Genomic DNA, 6758 nt, shown 5'->3' on the forward strand with positions numbered 1-6758 from the left:
CCACTACGAAATAACATCTAACATACCAAATTATATGAATAAATTGCCACTTTGTATAATTTTATGTGATAACATCCGAAAAAAAATGATATATATATATATATATATATATATATATATATATATATATATATATATATATATATATATATATAATATTAAATAAAAATATTGTTATTTTTATTAAAAATTGATATAATGATTTATAAATAATAAATTCAATTACAAAAACCTTAAATTTTAACAATTATTTGTTAAAAAAATGATCATTTATATCGTAATAATCATTTTTATCATAAAAATTTTGTGATGATAATAATAATAATAATAATATTGTTAAAAGAAGAATAAAAGAGAATTAAATATAAAACGCATATGACAATATCATAGAGAATATCATATAACAATACAATATCATGAGAAACAATGTCATATGTTAGCCGGTGTCAATTTCTTAAGCCAATCAAAATAAGAAAAATAAGAAAAAAAAATTATATTAAAAAAGATCAAGGAAAAAATTCAAAATTTTCTAAATATATATATATATATATATATATATATATATATATATATATATATATATTCTAAAACATAGAAAATTAATTAGGGCAAAAACATAAATCACAAAATTTGGAACATGTTTAGTTAATTACTTAATTAATTACCTGAATTTTCAATAAACAAGGAAAGAGAAGTAAAAAAATTTGATGATTTCTTCTAAATCTCTCAATTTGAAGGCAAAGGGCAAAAAAAAAAAAGAAAAAGGGAATAATTCATTCTCCTAGGTTTCATGCAACTTGCAAAGGATTGAAGAGTATGGAAATCAAGTTAAAGGTCTTCTTTTTTCTTTTAATTGCACCACCAAAAGCTTCGGACATGTCGAGATTTGTAGGCTTTTGTCCATCAGGAAGCGATATAGCATGTAGGCGAGCAGAACCTCAAGATTAGTTTTACCCAAAGTCATGCCAGGGATTGTTCTCTTTCCTGCACCAAAGGAGATCAATTCGAAGCTATTGTTTTTGCAATCAATTGGTTTATAACTGGGTTTTGTGGGGCCAGGCCGATGGACGGCTTCTTATGGACTGTTGGGGGAGTTTTCGAGCCTGAATATGGATATTTCAGGAGAATTCTATCGCACGTTGGTGCACTTATTACTGTAATTGATAATATTTATGATGTTTATAGCACCTTAGATGAGGTGGAGCTAATTACAGAGGCTGTTGCGAGGTTTGTAGCAGTAATAATTAATATTCTTTTTTTCTAATAACTATTTTTTAATTTAATTTGAACATTAATTATTTGTAATTTTTTCAGATGGGACATCAATGAAATGGATAAACTTCCGGACTACATGAAAATATGTTTTCTTGCTTTGTACAACTCCATTAATGAAATTGCATTTGATAGTCTTAAGGAGGAAGAGCTTCACATCACTCCTTACCTGAAGAAAGCAGTAATTAATACTTCCATTTCCATAAATTAATGCTTAAGTTTTCTTAATTGGGAGTAATATATATTATGTTGAATTTTCAGTGGGCAGATTTATGTAAATCGTACTTATTGGAGGCTAAATGGTATCACAGTGGATATAAATCAAGTCTACAAGAATATTTGGATAATGCATGGCTTTCCATATCTGCACCATGCATATTTTGCTGTCCCAAATCAGATCACAAAGGAGGCTTCAGAATGCATATTAGATTATCCTAATATAGTTAAATGGTCTTCCCTGATTACAAGACTTGCAGATGATTTAGGAACATCAAAGGTATACAATTATAAACTAATTTCTTGATTGTTTCCCTTTGAAGTTGGATCTCTTCAGTATGCTAATCTCTGTGATCTCTTTGGTTTTTTTCCCCCACTCTGCAGCATGAACAAAAGAGAGGTGATAATCCTAACTCAATTGAATGTTATATGCATCAAGGTGGAGCTTCAGAAGCAGCAGCTCGTGAACATATACATTATTTGATTAGTGAAGCATGGAAGAAGATAAATGAATATCAAATTGGAAATACAGCAGTCTTCTCGCAAACTTTCATAAGAATGGCAATGAACCTAGCGAGGATGTCTCAGTGCAACATGGAGATGGATTTGGTGCTCAGAATCTGGAGACTAAGAATCGTGTGATATCTTTACTTGTTGAACCTGTTTCTCTTACTGGCAAAGACTAGATAGTTTAATGCAATTCATTTCGTTCTCAACATTATCTTAATATTTCCATAATTTTCCTCCATTACTTGGCTACTATGCTACTTATAAGGATTTGATATGTTATGTAAAAAAGTATCTTATATTTTGTGATTTAATCCACTCGTATATTTATTTCCAATTAAAGATTATGGAGTCATGCGGGTTATTCAAGTTAATTATTTCGAGTTATTTTATAGCTTTTCCCTACTCCCTCTTGGAGTTTTAATGTCTTCTGTTTCTTGTTGGTTTAATTTTTATAAGAGCCATTAAGCTAACTCTCAATTGACTCCTTCATTTTAGAAGTTATTCGGATTCAAGTCGTTTTGAATTTCTTATGAATTGAAACAAGTTATTGATTAATTTACATCGGACATATTTAAATTAAATTGGCGAATCAGGAATTCACCACCTCTATATTTTCAATATACCAAAAAAAAAATATTCATATAATTATTGATAACATGATTTCAATAATATAAGCTGTGGATATGATTCCATAATCTCAATTCAGGGCAATTAATTAAGTTGTAATTATAAGGGAGGATTTTAATGCAAAGTCAACAAGGGGTTATTATTATCCTTGTAACTTTTAATCTCTCATTAATGTTAACTTTTAACCTATTTAATATGAATTAAATGTTAATATTGGGAGATTAGGTTAATGATTACCCTCATTGAAAATTAACATTTAACTTTTTTTACTAAAAACACACTAAACTTTGAATGTAATATTGAGATAGATTTAACATATAGCATTCATTTTATTACCATTAGAAATTTAACATTAAAAATAATAATTGAATATTTTTAATTATGAAATTTATATATATTAAGTTATTTCGAGTTTATTGCTTTCACTAGTTCCTCTTGGTGTTTTAAGTTATTTCATGTAACATCTCGAATTTTTAAATAAAAATTATATTTTAACTTTTGGTGTTGTGGGCTTTGCGTAGGTGTTTTCATTTTGATAAAATTTCACCGGTGATCGAGACTGCATTTTCAGGCCAGACAAATGGGCTGCCTAACCCACTTCAGAAGTGGGTCAACACTACAATGCTTTTCGCCATTTTCAGATACAACAGACGCGTTCCAAGCTTTAAAATTGATATAGGTAAACTCGAACTTCGAGTTGTTCATTTTTTCCTAATACGAAATTTAGAATAAAATTCATAAAATATTCGTGGATAGCTAAAAAATTATGAATACTTTTGCAATAGCCTTATAATATTATTAAGGATCGCATGTCAAGTTTATAGGATTTTTTAAAAATTGTTTGGTTGGTTTTTGAAAAATATTAGTTTTAAGGCTTATAGCTGAATTTTATGATTGTTTGAGTTTTATCTGATTTGGCGGGCTCAGGAGAGGCCATGTGATATTATTAAGATGTGGGTTTGAGACTTGTGATTTCGGGATAATTAATCAACTTGCAACCATAAATTGTGAATGCAATACTGAGATAAATTTAACATTCACGGACTTTTTTTTTTGGGGGGGGGAAATTCAATAGAATTAGCACCATGAGTTTAATTGCTTCAGTGTGAAAAAGTATGGTATCAAACTAGAATTGATATCTTTAACAAGTGATTTCTTTCATCCTTTTGCATTAAATGGATCAAATTTAAACTCTATCATCGCCTAATATTCACTTATTATTATCAATAATTAAAGTGACATCGATTCCTAATAAAATATATATACATATAAATATATTATTATGTTTTAATTTAATAATATTGAAATTATATTAAAAATTATAAAATTTCGATTTCAATTTGAGTCAATTATAAAAAAGAAAATAAAATAAAATGAAATACATGCTTAAAATAAATGAATTGAATATTTACAGGATAAGGGCAAGTATATTATGGATAGAGCTGGACATTGGTCTGCTTGTAATTTAAAACTAAAATTAATTGAAATTTGTTTCATCAAAATTGATTTAATCGGATTAATAGGATTCGAATAGAAAATAAGTTTTTTTAAATTAAAAATTATAAAAAAAATTTAACTGCTAATTAAATTTGATCAAAATTAACTAAAATAAACAAAAATTGAAATCAGAAAGAGACCCTATAATTTTAATTTCAATTCCTAAAATTTGGAATCAAAATAATTGATTATGACCCAAAACCAGTTCCGCGGCCACCCCAATCATGACGCGGATAATAGATATATTGGCTTGCGAGTAGGTAGCGTGAGTAAATTGGAGGAGTTGTTACTACTTATGCATCCCATGTAAGCATTGAACCATAAAATAAGGAGAGGCTACTTGTCCAGTTTGCTTTTCTAATTTCTGTACGTATGGCGGCGCCCAATTATATTTGCTATTTGATTTATACAATAAATCAAATTATTAAGGGGAAAAACTTTGCCTTACGAGCACATCATTATCATTATATTTAATAAGGGAAGCTATTCACTAATCCAAATAATTTAATTTTGATTTGGGTATTAAGAGTTGGGTTAAGTTGAATAAATTATTTTAATAGAATTAAATTTATTTTGAGATAGGATATGGTGTTTGGCAAATTTTTAAGTTATTTTGGGTTATTTTTGAGAAATAAATATTTGTTGTTAATTTGGACTTGTGGTGATAAGGATATATTATGAAATATTTTAATTGAGATTTGAGTATTAAGTGTTGGAATTAATATTTGTATGAGATATAAGTTGGAAATTTGTGTAAGTTGATATAATTGTTGAATTGTGGATTTGAGCTTTGTGACAAGTAGTTTAGTCTAATATTAGGAGGAAATTCGATCGAATTTTCATTAAAAATTTAATATGGAATTGAAGTTTTATGGATGAATCTGATTATAATTATACCATGATATTTTAGTAGAAGCTTTTGAGATTGTGGTTCTAATTGGACTGTAGAAGAGTTAAGAACCTGAGCTGGAGATTATAGATTTAGACGTAGCTTAGGATGCTTGTAAGCCTCAAATGAGTATTGTGTTGTGTTGTGTTGTGGGCCTGAAGATATAAATGAGATTTTTCTTAGAGGGAGGTTAGGTCTTAAGTATAGGGGAAACTCTGCTGAATTTTCGACACAAGCCTATAATGTCTTTTGTTTTTTTAATTAATTATTATTGGTTTATTATTGATAGTTATTTGATATATTTGCTTAGGTGATTCAAATCAATAATTTTTTTCTTTTCAGCAAAACCAATAAGTATTGGGTTACATTGTGAATTGGATATTGATTATATTTTATAATTTCAATATTATTTATATATTTTTTGCATGTTTATACATTTTATAAATATATTTATATTTTTGGTTAAATAAATTAGGAGCACTTTTATTGCTGTATATTTATTTGTTGATAATTACTTGTGTTGGCGGCCCTGGGGATAATTTGGAGCTGTAAGTGTTATATATATATGCATGGTATATGATAGATATGTGTTGAAGGGATAGTCGCGGCTTGAGCTAGTCTCACTGAAATCCGGTCCTTATGGATATGGAAAGTCTGGGTGAGGCACAGCTTTTAGTTGATCTCACTGGCCCCTGCACATAGATTTAAGTGAAAGCCCGACTTGAGTTAAGTTCACTGGCAGGTCTGGAATAAGAGAGCTAGATAGGGGATCAGCTCCTATAGTACATATGAAAATATTATTCTGGGTGCGTGTGTAGCTCCAAATTATCTTATTGTGTGAAAATTGGGTGATTTGCTTGATATAAGTGCTTGTTGTGCAATACTTAGTATTGCATTAATTTTAGATAGCTATATAAATTATATTTATAATTAGTATCTAACTCTCTGAGTCGAACGCTCACCCCAGTTCAATTATTTTTCTCAGGTAACAGGTAGATGTTATTTTGAAGTTAACCTGCTTTATTTGTCGCAGGAAGACTTAAATAATTGATGTATTAACTATATTTATTTTTATTATATCTAGAACTCCGCAATGAATGCATTAATTTTCCTTTATGATGTAAAACTAACCTGTTAAATTTATTATGTATGTGGAATATTAGACTTAGGGTGATCTGAGCTCTCCATTGTGATATTGGATATGATTGTAGGTTGTGAGAGTGAGTTGAGCTCTCCAAATTATACATTTTATTAAATTATAGGTCGAGTGAATTTTTTTCCCTGTTGGACTGTCCATTTTAGGACCGAACTCTGTCTGTTTATTTTCTTGAGTTTGGCCCTTCATTTTGGGTTTAGTTGTTAGGTTGTAGTTATGTAGTCTTACTACGAGTTTCGAAGGCTTTATATTGATCCAAATTCTAGTGTAGGTCTGGCCTATGAAATCAGATTGTGATAGTAACCTTGAAAAAATAGATTAATAATTATAATCTTTAAAAATTAAAATTTACAATGACAACATTTAATCTTGATTTTGACAGTTCCTTCCACTGTTTTGTCATATCTTGATTTCAATACTATAGCTGTTCATTGTCTATGTGATTTTAAGATAATATTCACTTACAACAGTTAGCAACCTTAATTCAGGGTAATTAATCAACTTGTAACCATAAATTATGAATGCAATACTGAGATAAATTTAACATTCACAGACCTTTTTTTTTTTTTGGGGAAATTCAATAGAATTAGC

At 28.8% G+C, this 6758-nt stretch overlaps 1 pseudogene; it reads left to right on the forward strand.

Moving 5' to 3' along the window:
* Positions 1–1063: 1063 nt before the first annotated feature.
* On the forward strand, positions 1064–2174 carry LOC131175467 (terpene synthase 10-like; annotated as a pseudogene).
* Positions 2175–6758: the final 4584 nt, after the last annotated feature.

Source organism: Hevea brasiliensis, chromosome 17, assembly GCF_030052815.1.
Source record: "Hevea brasiliensis isolate MT/VB/25A 57/8 chromosome 17, ASM3005281v1, whole genome shotgun sequence".
Lineage (NCBI taxonomy): Eukaryota > Viridiplantae > Streptophyta > Magnoliopsida > Malpighiales > Euphorbiaceae > Hevea > Hevea brasiliensis.